Raw genomic sequence first — 17524 nt, 5'->3', positions numbered from 1 at the left:
ATTGTAATGTCTCGTGTTATGCCTCTCCCTTAAACCTATTTAGATTTTTTTTATCTATATATATGTTTTTTTTTATCTAATCATTGTGTGTGTGTGTGTGTGTGTGTGTGTGTGTGTGTGTGTGTGTGTGTGTGTGTGTGTGTGTGTGTGTGCGCGTGCGTGCGTGCGTGCGTGCGTGCTTGTTACTCATCATGTCGATGTGGGTGGCTGGCGATAAGAGATGCATTGAATAGAAACAAGGATCGGGTACGAGTTTATTGTGTGCAGAGATAGTTGTGAGCAGCAGCAGCAGCAGTAGTTATGGAGGGGCAGATAGCGACGGGCGGGGTAGTAGACTAAGAGAGATAGGGTGATAGCACAGTGTATAATGAGAAGAGAGAGAGAGAGAGAGAGAGAGAGAGAGAGAGAGAGAGAGAGAGAGAGAGAGAGAGAGAGTATGTAGCATTTGAGCACAGGAATATTAACTGTAAGCATGCTGTCATTCCATTCCTCAAGTTTCTAGCGGGTTTCATCCTTTCCTTCTCTCTGCTTTCCTCTCGTTCATGCATCCCTCGCAGAACAGTGTTTTCCCTTTGAAATATCATGGAAACGAAGAGAAATGTATCTGTAGGTGGGATAGATTGGTCATGAGAGGTCAGTGGCGGGGATTGAACCGTGGCAGGATACTCAAAGTAAACGTGAGTCTGACACGTTACCAATTAGGGCACGAGTAATCACCATGAGTCTAGTGGGATTTGATCGAGCCTGAGTCTCGTGTCATTGCACCGCCGCCTCTTTTCATTCCCGAAAACGTCACTATTGCTTCATATGTACAATGATGAATAGAAATTGGGATTATTTTTTTTTACTTGTCAAAAATATTGGCAGAGAGAGAGAGAGAGAGAGAGAGAGAGAGAGAGAGAGAGAGAGAGAGAGAGAGAGAGAGAAGCTCCTCCCAAAAGTCAAAGTAATTGTTAAAAACGTTGGTCAGTTTCATTTTGGAGGTGTTTTGATAATCATCTCTTAAATTAAAAGTTCAGGTCGTTGGAAGGAGAAACAAAAATAGGTATACAGTTCCTGAGTGCCAGGGAAAGGGGTGAAGGAGTAAAGATACTGATTAACTCATGCATTAGTGTGTGCCACTGTCCTTCTTGCACTTTTACCAGACACAGCTCTTCTCCACTATATTCCTCCTCTCTTTGCAGCGTATAGATCCCATCACTGCCACCAATTATGGAAAAAAACTTGCCAGGAAACAATACCTACAGAAGGCAGTACTGGTGTCTCTGAACCAGGGATGTGGGAAGTGAAGGCAGCGCTGGTGTCTGTCCCATGTGATATACTTTATTCGAAAACTTTAGAAACATAAGCTCCCCTACACACAGACATATCTTCGTTTTCGCTTCATATTGGTTGAGAGAATCCAGTAAAAATGTGCTCGCTAAAGCGCTTCATTGTTTCTTTAATGACAGATCGTACATTTACTTTGGTAGTATGAAAATGATCAAATCATCAGCTAGACTAAATGTCTTATCACTCGGGCACAAAAGTAAGTCAGGTACACATTTCTTGAAGAAGAGATACGTTATAAGTAAAATGGTGTTTAAAATTCTGAGTGAGCAAGAGAATGAAATAGTCACTCCGCAGCCCCTGTGACCCATTTGAGGTCAAAACATGCAAATTTTCACCCGACGGGATTGAATGGGACCCCAGGGACTATACCACCACTGGTCAGACCAACGCCTCCCGTTGAGGTAGTAGGATGGCAAGCACATTATTGTCACATCAATTTGTCCATATTTGTATTGTTCAAAATAAGTTTTGCCTCGTATTTCCTGATGCATCATTGATTTCACTGTGAGGTGTCAGGCTGAAGGAACATGTTATGCAACATTAGAATATGTGCATTGAATTCAAGTAGGAAACGGTGCAGCAAGAAATGGCAACGCAGGCACGGTAGGGCAGGCCAGGACAGGGATGTTCGAAGTTAAAGTGTGATTTTTCTTCTAATATTAAGTTGGTGGTGGTAGAGAGAGAGAGAGAGAGAGAGAGAGAGAGAGAGAGAGAGAGAGAGAGAGAGAGAGAGAGAGAGAGAATTTCCCATAGGTGGGGACTGAAGAAGGGGATCATCATTAGCGTGTGGAAGACAGCGTCTGGGAGTCACAAAATTCAAGGCAAATCTTCCGCCACTTCCCGGAAAGCCATCACCCAATAGAGATGAGCCCAGGGCCTGACATGCCTCCAATTTCTAGGAGGGGTATATGTTTCTAAGGTTCTCGAATAGAGTATAGGTGGTCGTCCTTTCCTGACCAGGGATCAACAGAGAGTGACGCGCTAAGGGACAAAGGACGCCGAGGAATACATTTCAGAAAAGACAAGTTTCATAAGGCGCAAGTAAGGTGGACATAATAGATGTGTGTATCAGAAAATGGGATATGACAGAGCTACATAAGTCCAGGTATTCGTTGGAGGAAGGCAGTCAGAAATAGCAGTGGTGCAGGACGGTATGTGCTGAATGTAGTGGTAAAACATTGTAACCGTGTAGCCGGGAATAGCAGCGATAAGACAGTGAGACGGTGAGACTGGAAATGTTAGTTGCGGAAAAATATTTGAGGAAAGCGCGAAACGGAAGGTAGGATTATGTAATGTCTATGTCTCTATCGATTCGTTCATTTACTGATTTGTTTATTTATTTATTGTCAAAGTAGTCTATCTCTATCTGTCCATCCTTGTTTGTCTGTCTCTCCATCTCTCTATCTTTCTACATATACATTTCTACATCTGTCTGTCTACCCACCTACCTATCCATCTATTTAGCTGTCTTCTGTCTGTCTGTCTATCTGTCTATATCTATATCTATCTATCTCTTCATCTGATTATTCATCCATCCATTCACCCATCCATCTATCCTGAAACATCTCCCCAAGAATTTAATTATAAAATGCTAATCATTCATTCTCTCCCTGACCTCAGAATTATACCTCTCAGCCCCACGGGACGTCTTCACCTCCCTCCTTCCCCTCCTTGCTTTCCCCTGCCCTCCCTTTCCCTCACCTTCCTCTCCTGCCCCCCCCCCCACCACTCCCCACTCCACAGCTCCATCATTCACCTGTCTTGTGTCGGGGTGATCCTAATCGTGCTCCAGTGAGGCAGGTGAGGTCACGCTAGGTCAGGCCAGGTCAAGCCGCGGTCAGGTCAAGGTCAGGTCAAGTGTGGGTGCGGCAACAACAATAATAAAAGACAGAATAGAGAAAGCGTTAACCTGACTTTCTCTCTTTTTCTCGCTTTTTCTCTTTGTTTTTTTGTTTCTTTTTTTCTTTGCCTTTGAGTGTATTATTTTATTTGATCCCGTCTCTCTCTCTCTCTCTCTCTCTCTCTCTCTCTCTCTCTCTCTCTCTCTCTCTCTCTCTCTCTCTCTCTCTCTCTCTCTCTCTCTCTCTTCCCCCTTTTTCACCTCTATCTTAATTTCTCTTTCTTTTTCATTGAGTACGATCTTTTACTACTACTACTACTACTACTACTACTACTACTACTACTACTACTACTAATAATAATAATAATAATAATAATAGCGACTATGTAACTATATTCTCAAGGACGGGCAACTAAGGGACCGATCCTCGTCTCACCACGCAGCAATAGGATTAGTCGCGCCTCACATCAGACCAAGAGATGTAATGCTATACAGGTGAATGCAAGATAGGGACATGTAGTGTAGTCTTGGGCTGAAGGGACCCGCGTATGTACTTACTCTGTTAACGCAGATGCCTCGTCTCTTCTTGGTGTAAAGGCACGTTACTTTTGTTTCCCTTGAGTTCAGTCAGTTTTGAAGTCACGTTAAGTGAGTAAAGCAAAAAGAAAGGAACAATTATGCAGGTTAATGAACAGTTGAATGAAAATAATTAAATGAATTTGAAAGAAAAAAAGAAGGAAAGTTGTTAAAGGGAACGAAACAAGACAAAACAAGAGCAATAATTGACAGATAAAACAAAACGAATGAAAAGCATAACAGTGATAAAAAGATAACTAATGAATAAGAAAAAGAGGGACAGGGAAAGGGTAGGTGAAGAAAAAAATAGGTAACAAAGAACCACACACACACACACACACACACACACACACACACACACACACACACACACACACACACAAGACAAAGGGACTGGTGTTAATAATGGTAGGAGGGGATGAGTGATGAGCCCAGTGTTATCTTGCCTTCCTCGCCTTCTTTTGTTTCTGCCTTCTTTATTATTTCATTTTTCTTTCTCTTTCTTTCATATGTTTCTTTCTGAGTTTTTTTTTTCTTTGTTTATGAGTTATTTTCGTTTCTTCTTGTTCCTCTTGTTCCTATTGTTCTTGTTCCTCTTGTTCCTCTTCCTCATGTTCTTTTTCGTTGTCCTCCTCCTCCTCCTCTTCCTCCTCCTCCTCCTCCTCCTCCTCCTCCTCCTCCTCCTCCTCCTCCTCTTCTTCTTCTTCTTCTTCTTCTTCTTCTTCTTCTTCTTCTTCTTTGTTGTCGCCGTTGTTCTCTTCCTCCTCCTCCTCCTCCTCCTCCTCCTCCTCCTCCTCCTCCTCCTCCTCCTCCTCCTCCTCCTCCTTCTCTTCCTCTTCCTCCATATCGAGTAACCTAAAACCTAGCCAACAATGTTCAGAGGTAGTAAAGAAGGAAAAAAAAAACTTAATCGGCAGATCTTTTGAGTATAAATCTAAGGATGCAATCCTCACTTTGTATAACCCTTTAATCCGTCTCCTTTTGTAAAATTGCGTTCAAACATTGTGCCCCTATTACCAGAAAGATATAGATAAATTAGAACGAGTTCAGGATAAAGTTGCAAAAATTATACCAAGCTTAAGTAACAAATCATACGAAAAGCGTCTTTAAGAATTAAAACTATTCCCATTAACACAAAGAAGACTTGGAGGCGACTTAATACAGGTGTTTAGAATCATCAAAGGCATTGATAATATGGACTGGACTGCAGTAAATATTTCACGATAGACTTCAAATTACACGCGAGAAAACGATTCCAAAATTGTTGGGAAATCCTTCAACTCTCATGAATTAAAAAAATATTTTTTCCACCGTGTAGTTAGTCTATGGAATGGGTTTCCTCGAGACTTGATAGAATGCAACGCCACAGAGACTTTTAAACGCTGTCCTGATAGATATTTTGCCTCCAATCCGCGGCAAATTGCATTTGTTTGTTAGAGATTAACTTCCTTGTCTCCAGGAAATGGGTGCACCTCATTTAATTTATTTTTATTTCTTCCTATAAAATTTCCTTTGGGATCTCCTCTAACTCCGTAAGGTATTTATTTCCAACCTGTTTCCTGTACAGTTTATGCCGGAGGGCGTGGCCGGTGGGAAGAGAGCCTTCTACTTTACTTTCCTTTTCTTCTACTATCACCTTAGTAATACTAGGTCAGGTCGCCTCGTGAGGACCGCAAGGTCTGTTGTGGCCTGTGTTTCTGTGTAAGTATGTAATTCCTCCTCCTCCTCCTCCTCCTCCTCCTCCTCCTCCTCCTCCTCCTCCTCCTTCTTCTTCTTCTTCTTCTTCTTCTTCTTCTTCTTCTTCTTCTTCTTCTTCTTCTTTTCGTCTTCTTTGACGTCCTCCTCCTCCTCACCCTCCTCCTCCCATGTGGTCTAGTGGCTAGGATACCTGGCTTTCACCCAGGAGGCCCGGGTTCGATTCCCGGCATGGGAACGAGGCTTTTAAGCCGTATGAGGAACGACTGGAAGAACTAAACCAATTTAGTTTAACAAACGTAGGATAAGAGGAGACCTAATTGAAGTGTTCAAAATTTTTAAAGGATATAGTAACCTTGATGCAAATAAATATTTTACCATTGAACATTCTAATCTAACAAGAAGTAATGGATTCAAAATTATACCCAAACGTTTTAAATCCCTCAAGGCCAAACATTTTTCTTTAATCGTACAGTAAATATATGGAATAAACTTCCTGCAGAAATTGTAAACAGCAATTCTATTGAATCATTCAAAAATAAAATAGACAAACATTTAAAAAACAAATCCCCAACAAGCTCTCTTCTTGTCTGAATAATTATTAAATTCACTAATAAACTCTTATTTCACAGACACCAGTTTTTATTATAAATTGTATTAACTTTCAGATAGGCGTTTAGAGTTCACCGTAGGGTGAATAGTACAACTTCCTTTCAATCTTTCCTGTGAAAATTCCATGTTAGTTTTTTTCATACTGCATATTACTTATTCTAACTATTCCCATGCCAGCGCAAGCAGGAGGGAGTGGTGGGTGGGGAGGAGCCTTCTGCTGTGCTGTCCTGTAGCTAGTTAGAAGTAGTTACCAAACAGCCTTGTAAGGACCAAAAGGTCTGTTGCTGTTTGGCTTTCCTTTGTATTCCTCTGTATTCCTCCTCCTCCTCGTCCTCCTCCTCCTCCTCCTCCTCCTCCTCCTCCTCCTCCTTAGGCTTCCTCATTGAAGGGAAGTTTTCATTAACGTTCAAAATTCAGTAAAGTGAACGATATTAGCAGTAGTTAAGCGCGCGCGCACACACACACACACACACACACACACACACACACACACACACACACACACACACACACACACACACACACACACACACACACGAACGTTAGTTGCAGGAATGTCCAATTTACTAGAATGACCTGTTGTTGTATTAGTAGTAATAGTAGTAGTAGTCGTTGTTGGTGTTGATTTTGTTGTTGTTGTTGTTGTTGTTGTTGTTGTTGTTGTTGCTTTGTCTTTACTCATTAATATATTTATTTTTTTGTTTATCTGCATTACATCTTTTAACTTATCAATATTTCTTTTTGGTATATATATATTTTTTTTCCATGCTCTCTCTCTCTCTCTCTCTCTCTCTCTCTCTCTCTCTCTCTCTCTCTCTCTCTCTCTCTCTCTCTCTCTCTCTCTATTTTTTTCTTTTTCTTTTTCTAGTAAAGTATGTTGTTTGAGTTCTCAAGGAGCGGAAGTCCCTGAAGCTGAACGACCTCAGCAGGGAGGCAGTGCAAGCCTATTAGTGATTCCCAGAAGGTCTTGTTTATTGTTAAGATGTATCACACAATAATATTTTTCCTATTCTCTCTCTCTCTCTCTCTCTCTCTCTCTCTCTCTCTCTCTCTCTCTCTCTCTCTCTCTCTCTCTCTCTCTCTCTCTCTCTCTCTCTCTCTCTCTCTCTCTCAATGATATTTTTCCTATTCTCTCTCTCTCTCTCTCTCTCTCTCTCTCTCTCTCTCTCTCTCTCTCTCTCTCTCTCTCTCTCTCTCTCTCTCTCTCTCTCTCTCTCTCTCTCTCTCTATCGTTTGACTTTTCCATGTATTTTGCATACTCGTAGTTATTTATCTTTCTCTTTATTTATTTAGAAGTCAAAAGTTTCAGAAGAAATAAACATTTTCTCGGTTCTTCTTCCCTTCCTCCTCCTCTTCCTTTTCCTCCTCCTTTCCTGGTTTTCCTTTTTCGTCTTCTCACTATTGCTTCTCGTGTGTCGCATTTTCCTCCTTCCCTGTACCCAGCGATCCCTCCTTCCTTCTTTCCCATTTATTTCCCTTCTTCCCAAATCCACTCTCCTCCCTCCCTCTCCCCTTCTTCTCTCGCCAAATCCATCCCTCCTCCTCCTCCTCTTCCTCCTCTTTCTCTTCATCCTCCTCCTCCTCCTCCTTCCTTTATTTCCTTCCTTTCAAAGCCACTCCCTCTCCCCTCCTCCTCTCCCCTTCCCCCTCTTGCCCCAATATACTCATGCTCTCCCCCACCTCTCCGCTCCCTCTCCCTTCTTCCCTTGGCTCTTCCGAGTGACAGGCGTCGCAAAAACAACCCGTAAGCTTCCTGTCACACAAGCTGTATTCCCTTGTGGCTCCCAGGCAAGATAAGTGGCTTACTAAGAGGGGCAGAGAGAGAGAGAGAGAGAGAGAGAGAGAGAGAGAGAGAGAGAGAGAGAGAGAGAGAGAGAGAGAGAGAGAATAGTAAGTCCATTATGCCATCCAGCGGTCTTACCCATAACGGGATTTAAATAGCAGGCGACACACACACACACACACACACACACACACACACACACACACACACACACACACACACACACACACACCTGCCCTTCCATTCATCTCACCTGTACTTAGGGGCATCCAGGACCCTTAATTACACGCCTGCATACCTGGACACCCCATATCACCTTGTTCCCCATCCTCCTCCTCCTCCTCCTCCTCTTGCGTAGTAGTAGTAACATGTCGTGGAGGGAGGAAGGGAGAGAAGGTGATGTGGAAGAGGTAAATTGGGAGAAATGAGGCGGAAATAGAGGGTATTCTAATACTGAGGATAGAATGAAAGAGAAAAAGATGGAGGCATGGAGAGAGAGAGAGAGAGAGAGAGAGAGAGAGAGAGAGAGAGAGAGAGAGAGAGAGAGAGAGAGAGAGAGAGAGAGAGAGAATTGTAATGTCTATGGATACAGAAGTGAAAAGAATGGATAAAATCATTGGAGACTGGAAGGAAGGAAAGTGAAAATAAAAGAAAAGATGATGAAAAGAAAAGCAGTCTAACAATATAAAATCAGGTAGAATTCTCTCTCTCTCTCTCTCTCTCTCTCTCTCTCTCTCTCTCTCTCTCTCTCTCTCTCTCTCTCTCTCTCTCTCTCTCTCTCTCTCTCTCTCTCTGTGTGTGTGTGTGTGTGTGTGTGTGTGTGTGTGTGTGTGTGTGTGTGTGTGTGTGTGTGTGTGTGTGTGTGTGTGTGTGTGTGTGTGTGTGTGTGTGTGTGTGTGCGCGTGTGTGCGTGTCAAGTATTTCCCACTCTCCCTTCGTTTAAGTTTTTGTCCGTAGAGAGAGAGAGAGAGAGAGAGAGAGAGAGAGAGAGAGAGAGAGAGAGAGAGAGAGAGAGAGAGAGAGAGAGAGAGAAGCACGTTTCATCCTTTGCCAGTCCCTCCTCCTCCCTCACCTTCCTCCCTCACACCACCACCACCACCACCACTACCACCACCACCACCACTACCACCGCAGGTAAACAAGCAGCAATCAATAGAATACGCTAACCTGTGACGTGGACCTCAGCTTTAAGAATGCAAGACAGAAGCAAACCGCCGCATAAGGAGAAGCTGCAATAACGAGAGAAAGACGCGGCGAGGGAGAAAATGAGAAAGCGAGTAATCAGTGAAGAAAAAGATAAAGGTGAATAAGCGATAGCGAAGAAAATATGAATAGGAGGGCGTATATATAGAGAGTAGGAAAATATGGCTTTGAGAAGATAACGAATAAAGGAATAAGAGTAAAATATAATAACGAAAATGATACCGAAGAAAATAGATAAGGATAAGAAGGTATATAGACTAAAGAAAATATGGCTTTCATAATACAAGAGAAGATGGTTTTACGAATAAAGGAATAAGGGTAAAGTATAATAACGAAGGTGAGAGAAGGATATGGAAAAGAAATAAAGCGTGAGAGAAAGATAAATTTACGAAGAATGGAATAAGGGTAAATTATAATAACGAAGGTAAGAGAAGTAAGGCGAAAGGCGAAGTAAGGAGAAAGGGAATATCTATGAAAGAAAATATAAATGGAAGACCTGTGTTGAGTGAGAAATGTGATAGTTTGGGGAATACAATGAAATCAGTTTTACGAATAGAGGAATAAAAAAGAATGGCAAAAAAAAAAAAATTATGTACAGTGAGGGACCAGAGGAAAGTAATGTCGAAAGGAGAACTAGAATGTTTATGCATGGAACAGAAGAAAATATAGAAAAGAGAAATGTGATATTTTTCTTTTTTTTTCGGAATATAAGGAAAACAGACTGACGAAAAATAACGGTAAAATGTAATTATGGAGGTAGAGTGATTTAGAAAGGAGAAAAGCAGCATAGAAGCAGATAGAAGCAGAAAAATACAGAGAGAATATGTCTTTTTTTTTTCGGAATGTAAGGAAAATAGTTTTAAGAAATGTGAAATAAGGAAAAAAAATGTAAAAAAAAAGGTGAGATGAGGCCTGAATGAAATTTATGTAGAAGGAAAGAAATTAGTACGAAAAAAAAAAAAACGACAATGCGGAGAGGAAATGTGATACTTTTTCGAAATGTAAGGGAAATAGTTTTACGAAATAAGCAATAAGAAAAAAAAATAATAATAACGCAAGCGAGATAAGCCCCTGGATTAAGTTACTGTGAAATGCAAAAAGAATAACCATCGAAAAAGAAAAAAAAAACAATTTCGAGATGAGCATTCCAACCAGTCCCAAGCCAAAAGTGTTACAAATAAGGAAATAAGAAGAAAATACAATAACACCATAACACCATAACAAAAGTACAAAACCAGCGCTTTCAAGACCAAACACACTCACAGGTAACCTCTGGACTGACACGTAATTGCATAAATGAACAAATGCGGGAAGAAATTTATCAAACAAGTAAAGTAAGCAGGAAAATGAACAGATAGGTGAAAAATAGTTGACCACTAAGACAGGTAGAAGGCGGACAGATGTGAATGACAGTTGTGTGTGAATGAGCTGACCCACAGATGAATAGAGATACCAGATGTACGGAACCCAACCTAACCAAACTTAACCTAGCTTATGATAAACATATAGATAGATAGACAGACAGGCAGGCAGGCAGGTAGGCAGGCAGATAGATCGATCGATAGATAGGCAAATAGAGATATGTAGACAGGTAGATAGATCGGAAGATATGTCGATATGTGAATAGACAGTTTAATGAAATTTGCGATATAGCTTATGGGTTGCCAGAAAATACCTGAATAAAGAATGGAAGAAAACAGACAGACAAGCGAAAAAATATGAAAGTGAATAGACAAAATTAATGCTGAGGTTTGCAGAGAGAGAGAGAGAGAGAGAGAGAGAGAGAGAGAGAGAGAGAGAGAGAGAGAGAGAGAGAGAGAGAGACTGCCAAGGGTCGAAAATATATTTAAAAAAGTAGTGACTGAGAGGAATATTATATTCTCGAGTGTCCCTTTGGAAGAGGAAGAGAGAAGACGAGGGGGAGGAGAATTTTCTTTGTTTCTTTAATTTTATCCTTAATTTTTCCTCCTTGCCTTTTTCTCTTTATTGCCTAGCTTATTTATTTATTTTTTTTTGTCTAATGTATCTTCAGTTTTTTTTTTATATTAACCAATTTATTTATGTATTCAGTTTTAGTGTTGATTTTTATCTTTAATTTATCCTTCTTGAGTTTTATTTTAAATTAATTATCTTTAAGTTTTCTTTATTTCCTAATTAATTTATTCATTCTATTTTATCATATCTTGACTTAATCTTTTCTTTTCTGATCTATCTTTATATTCGTTTTTTTTTATTTCTTCATTTATTTTTTTCACCAATCCAATGTTTTTTTTTTCCTTATATATTTGCCTCACCATTCAATTCAGTTGAATTTTTCATTGAATCTTGGTATTGTCTGTATTTTTAGTCATTTTATATGTACAAATATTGCATGAATAACTGGGACACTGAATGACTAACTGACTCTCTGGCTGACTCACACATTAATTTACCAGTCCATATGGTTGTGTGTTCACTTACTGCACAGGCAAACACCACATCAAGCCGTCCCATTGCCAGCCATTACTGACCCCTTAATTGACTGACTGACTGACTGACTGACTGACTAACCAAATGTGTGATATTTTCATTTATTTACTTCACATACATTTCTCTGTTTATGTTAACTCATTCTTCAGACAAGCACATCATCGTCCCATCCCTGGTGTTATTGACTTCAACCTAACAATTGTTTATTCAGCAACTGACTCATTCAGTGGCTAAGTGACTGACTGGAAGACTTATATACTTGCCTATACATCATAACTTTCTTCGTATTTATTCGCCAAGCATAACGTCATCTCATCCCATCTATCATTGACTTGAAAAGAAAGAAAATGAATAAGTGAAAAGAAAAACTGTCCCACTAATTCACTGACTTATTTGCTTACCTATTCACTTCCCTCCTAATTTATTCCTCAGACAAACAAAACACTGAGTCTCACCCCGCCCCGTCTTGGCCTCGTCCCGCCCTTCAGCACCCCGCCCCGCGCCCCTTCAGGTAAGTAAACTGAAGGTGAGGCGGGGCAGTGAAGGCAAGTTTTTGGGGAGAAATGAGGGAGAGAGGGAGGGAGGGGCAGCATTGTATATACGCCATCTGTAGTGCATAGCCGCGAGGGTTCACTTCTCTGTGCGCCTGCGCCGTGGAGTACAGTGTGTGTCGTGTGGTCTACGTGGTGCGATGGTCTTGGTTTTGGGCTTGGCTATGATTCTGGGTTCGACTTGAGCAACGATTCAAGCACTGCAACTTTCACTTCTCTCTCTCTCTCTCTCTCTCTCTCTCTCTCTCTCTCTCTCTCTCTCTCTCTCTCTCTCTCTCTCTCTCTCTCTCTCTCTCTCTCTCTCTCTCTCTCTCTCTCTCTCTCTCTCTCTCTCTCAACCAAAAGACGGCATATAGAAAGATCCAGACAGAAGTTTGGGAGGATCTAGTTGATATCTGATATCGAAAGAGGAGAAGGAGCAGAAAAAGAGGAAAATGAGTAGAACACAATTCCAAGTGAAGCTACCTCATCCCAGCCTAGCCTCCCTTGACACCTCCACCTCCACCTCCACCAGCAGGAGCTCTACACTGTACACCGGAGGGTTCCAGCAGCCTCAAGAGGCGTGGCCTCATCCTGCTGTCTGGCCGGGGGATGGAGGGGGCTGAGATCCCAGTGTCTCCTCCGCTTGGTCTGGAAGGAAGCCTTGACTCAGTCCGTGGATTCAGGCCTCACCAGCCCGGAGGCGAGGACGACTCACTTGGGGCGGGTCCGCGTGGGCAGGAAACGAGGGGATAAAACGCCAGGGGATGCACAAGACAAAGGCGCCTAAGGCAGGCTGGGCCGTATCTGTCTGCTGGTCGAGGGTACTCTTGTAGCAGCTGCGGCGCGGCCCTGCAGGGATGGAGTGTAGGAGGAATGGGGGGAGGGGACCAAACCGAGGAACGAAGGCCGCAGGGGCAACCTCCACAGTAATACACCTGCCCAGGTGCTGCAGGCATCACAGCCATTGCGGTGCTGGCACGGCCTATAAGCAAACATTATATGAAACTTTCTTTATTGAAGGCTACGCTGCTCCGACATGAGGCTGGTGCCACGCTGCCTTGGCGCCGGGACGTCCGCCTCGCCAGGCACAAAGACAAAGGGGCTGCAGCACCAAAAGGCAGGACAAAGAAGCCATGGAGGGCGCGGCAGCCACGCTGTCTTTACATTCCTACCTCAGGTGTCTGGCCGCCACCACCTGCGGCAGGTGTGAGTAGTGCAGACCATCTTGCACGACCCCGCAGCCTCTGCCGACCCGTCTGCACCACCACCACCACCACCACCACCACCACCACCAAGAGCAGCAGCAGCAGCAGCAGCTCCTGGACCCTCAGCCCTAGAGCCATACAGCCATGCAGACATGCGGCCTGGACTGTGCCGGCGTGGTGGTTAGGACGGGTGGCCTTTCTTGGGGCTTGAAGAAGGGTCAGGAGGAGCGTGGGGCGAGGGGCTGGGGGCTGAGGGAGGGTGGGCTAAAGTCATCATCATCCCGAGAAAGGTGAAGGTCCGCAGGTAGATGGCTGGCTGGTGGTGGTGGCTGTTAGCGGTGGCTGGGTGCACGGCCAACCTGACTCACCTGTGGTTGGTATTTAGTCTGCTCTCTCTCTCTCTCTCTCTCTCTCTCTCTCTCTCTCTCTCTCTCTCTCTCTCTCTCTCTCTCTCTCTCTCTCTCTCTCTCTCTCTCTCTCTCTCTCTCTCACACACACACACACACACACACACACACACACACACACACACACACACACACACACACACACACACACACACACACACACACACACACACACACACACACACACACACACACATTCACACAAAGCCTTGCTGTTTTCTTGTTTCTAGTAGAAAAAAAATCAGACTTGTTAATCATTACGAGATTATTAGTTGCGATCAGCACTTCTATATAATCTGGTGGTGGATAGTAAAGGCGAATGCTACCCACCGTCCACTGCTGGCCTACCACTTATTCGTCCCATCTTTCTACTAATTACAAAGTACCATCTGTGCACACCTGGTGTTGGGGCATCTCCGTCCCGTCGTGAGCAGGTCGTGAGCGGCAGCGGGACTATGATAGGTGCAGGAGCGGCGGCGGTGACGGTGGTAGCGGTGGCGGCGGCGGAGGCAGTGGTGGCGGCGACGGAGACAGTGGTGGTGGTGGTGGTGGTGGCGGTGGTGGATGAGGAAAAAGAGGCGTCCGTGATCACCTCGTCGGAAAAAAAGGACATACAGGCAGACAAACAGAGCCAGACGAACAGCATGCACATCCCCCTCCCTCCCTTCCCCCGCAAGCAAGCCCTGTTTGTGAGCATGGTTGGGCTGGGTTAGGCTTAAAGCAGGCGGCGGGGAGGCCGGGGTTTGTGTTGGCACGGGGGGCAGCAGATGGCGTGTTGATTGTGGCAGGCTGTAGTGTGGATCTTTTTAAGGCCCATCTTATCTCCCCTTCTCCCTAAAGCTTCTCCCTCGCCCGTGTGCCCGCCTCTCCCAATAAGTATTAGAAGATCCGTTTGGGTTCTATACATGTATGTGTAGCAGTTCTGTCTTTTCAAACTAGCACGTGATAACAAGAAAAAAAAGGAAAGAAAGAAAGAAAAATAAAGAATGAAATAAAAAAAATAAAATAAGATAAACATGCTAGATCTTTTAATTCATATTCTTGCTGTCTGTTGACCAGTTTCGCTGCATAAGTATTTTAGAGTTCGTTTGGGTTCCGTGCATGTGTAGCAAAGCAGCTCCTCCTTTTTAAACTAGCACGAGATATGAAGCAAAAAAAAAAAAAAAATAAAAATTCTTACCCTTTTTTATTTATATTCCTGTTGTCCAGTGCCTCGTTTTGCTGAACAAGTATTTGGAGGTCTATGCACGTGTAGCAGCTCTGTCTTTTCAAACTAGCACGAGATAAGAAGCAGAAAATAAGTGTACCGCATGTTTTCTGTGACTGTACTCGTGTCCCTCCTTTCTGGTGCTCCGTTTTGCTGTATGAGTGCAGCATATGAGAGTCTCTTTAAGCTCTGTGCTTGTCCAGTAACTCCTCATTTCAACCCGACACGATAACAAGTAAAAAAAAAAAAAAGAAATAATAAGTGAAGATATTTTTTTCCTGCAACTGTATGATACAAGACTTCGATTTCCTGGTACTTTGATCTTATTTTTCTTTCCTTTTTTTTTTTTTTTGTTTTACGAGTGCACGTTATGTTGGAGCACAAAGGAGAGAATACCTGGAAGAGAACGAGTGAGTGATGCATCTTTAGTAGTGCCGCGCGAGCCATGAATCACTCCCAGGTGGTGACTCCTCGGAAAACCTGCTTACTTACGCACTTTGCATGCACACCATCAGACTGAGCCGATAAAACGTGGAATAGAAAGGGTATCAAACTCATGTTGTTGTTGTTGTTATTGTTGTTGTTGCTAGTTCCTGGAAGGCTACACCACGCGAGAATAACAGTAAAAGCATGAAGAACAAAACACGGGTGGATGGATGGACGGATGGGTTGTGTGTGTGTGTGTGTGTGTGTGTGTGTGTGTGTGTGTGTGTGTGCGCGCGCTTAACGTTGTAATTGTAATTGTTTTAAGATTACCAACGCAGCAGTGAACACATTTAATTGAGAACAAAAGCTGCAGAAGGTCTGAGCGTGTATAGGAGTGTAAGAACAGACAAAGAGCTCCTACAACATACAGGCAGTGAAATAAATGTAACTGTGTGTGTGTGTGTGTGTGTGTGTGTGTGTGTGTGTGTGTGTGTGTGTGTGTGTGTGTGTGTGTGTGTGTGTGTGTGTGTGTGTGTGTGCGCCCGCATATAAATACTTTGTGATTGGAAGAGGCTGATTTGGTTTGTTCCTTTTCCACACACACACACACACACACACACACACACACACACAGGAATGTTTCATAAATACACGATTAAGAGCAGGCGGCCCGTTGGTTTATATTATTGGCATCACTCCCTTCCTCCTCCTCCTCCTCCTCCTCCTCCTCCTCCTCCTTGTCCTCCTCTTCCTTCTCTTAATGTATTACTGTAACCTGTTCCTGAGGCTGTCCATACTATGAAGTGGTGGTGGTGGTGGTGGTGATGGTGGTGGTGGTGGTGGTGGTAGTGCATACTTTGGGCAATGTTGATATTAGTAGGTATTGTAGCCCCAGCCATTGACACACAAACACACACACACACACACACACACACACACACACACACACACACACACACACACACACACACACACACACTTGATGTATGTCTTTATTTAAACTCACTGGGCTTGACTCATTCGGCTCGTTCTGGTGTGTGTGTGTGTGTGTGTGTGTGTGTGTGTGTGTGTGTGTGTGTGTGTGTGTGTGTGTGTGTGTGTGTGTGTGTGTGTGTGTGTGTGTGTGTGTGTGTGTGTGTGTGTGTGTGTGTTTATTCCCTTTGTTGTTTCGCTGCTGCACACACACACACACACACACACACACACACACACACACACACACACACACACACACACACACACACACACACACTCACCTTTAATTAAACTCACTCGGCTCAATAAACTTACTTTCATTCATTTCACTTGCATTCCGCTGTTTTCATTTTACCAGTTTACGCTCTTCTTCCTCCTCCTTTCTTCTTCTTCTTCTTCTTCTTCTTCTTCTTCTTCTTCTTCTTCACCCTGTTGTAGTTACTCATTCCTTCCCCTGACTCACTCCAGTCGTTACTCTCTCTCTCTCTCTCTCTCTCTCTCTCTCTCTCTCTCTCTCTCTCTCTCTCTCTCTCTCTCTCTCTCTCTCACACACACACACACACACACACACACACACACACACACACACACACACACACACACACACACACACACACACACAGACACACACATACACACACACACACACCACTGCACTTACAATGTATTTCTTGTTTTATTAATTTTTCTTTTTATGTTATCTATTTCATTTTATTTCATGTATTATTATTTTTATTTAATTTCTAACGAGAGAGAGAGAGAGAGAGAGAGAGAGAGAGAGAGAGAGAGAGAGAGAGAGAGAGAGAGAGAGAGAGAGAGATTAAGAACCAACCCGAAAGAAAGAAAAAAGAAAGAAAATAAATAGAAAACGTGATGATATTCCCGTTTGTCTTCTTCCTCTTCCTCCTCCTCCTCCTCCTCCTCCTCCTCCTCCTCCTCCTCCTCCTCTTCTTCCTCCACCCGCTCTCTCCCTCTTTCCCTTCTTCCTCCTTCCTTCCTCGGTTTGCTTTATCGATTTTCATTCGTTCCAAAATCGTGACCTACATCTTTCCTTTTTTTTTTCTTTTACCATTTTTCTTTTTCTCATAAATTTTCTTCTTTATCTTCTATCTCTTATCTTCCTTACGTGCGACCGTATTTTAGATCTCTCTCCTTTCCTTCCCTTTTCTTCTCCCCTTCCTCTTTATCCGTTTATTTCTTCTTACTTTTTCTTTTTCCTTTTCTCTTCCTGTTCCTTTAATTCCTCTTTCTTCAGGCTTGT

General features: G+C 43.1%; 1 long non-coding RNA gene and 1 other non-coding gene across 2 annotated transcripts in view; both read left to right on the top strand.

Moving 5' to 3' along the window:
• LOC135089265 (uncharacterized) overlaps nt 1–12164 on the top strand; it is a 121910-nt gene extending 109746 nt beyond the window's left edge. The window contains exon 5 of the long non-coding RNA XR_010261440.1: nt 11943–12164. This is a non-coding gene — a long non-coding RNA (uncharacterized LOC135089265). The remainder of the gene's footprint in view (nt 1–11942) is intronic.
• On the top strand, nt 5610–5681 carry Trnae-uuc (transfer RNA glutamic acid (anticodon UUC)). Its single transcript has one exon. It is a non-coding gene; the product is annotated as a tRNA-Glu (tRNA).
• Nucleotides 12165–17524: the final 5360 nt, after the last annotated feature.

This window comes from Scylla paramamosain, chromosome 3 (assembly GCF_035594125.1).
Source record: "Scylla paramamosain isolate STU-SP2022 chromosome 3, ASM3559412v1, whole genome shotgun sequence".
Classification (NCBI taxonomy): Eukaryota; Metazoa; Arthropoda; class Malacostraca; order Decapoda; family Portunidae; genus Scylla; species Scylla paramamosain.
This window is presented reverse-complemented; position numbering and strand designations above follow the sequence as displayed.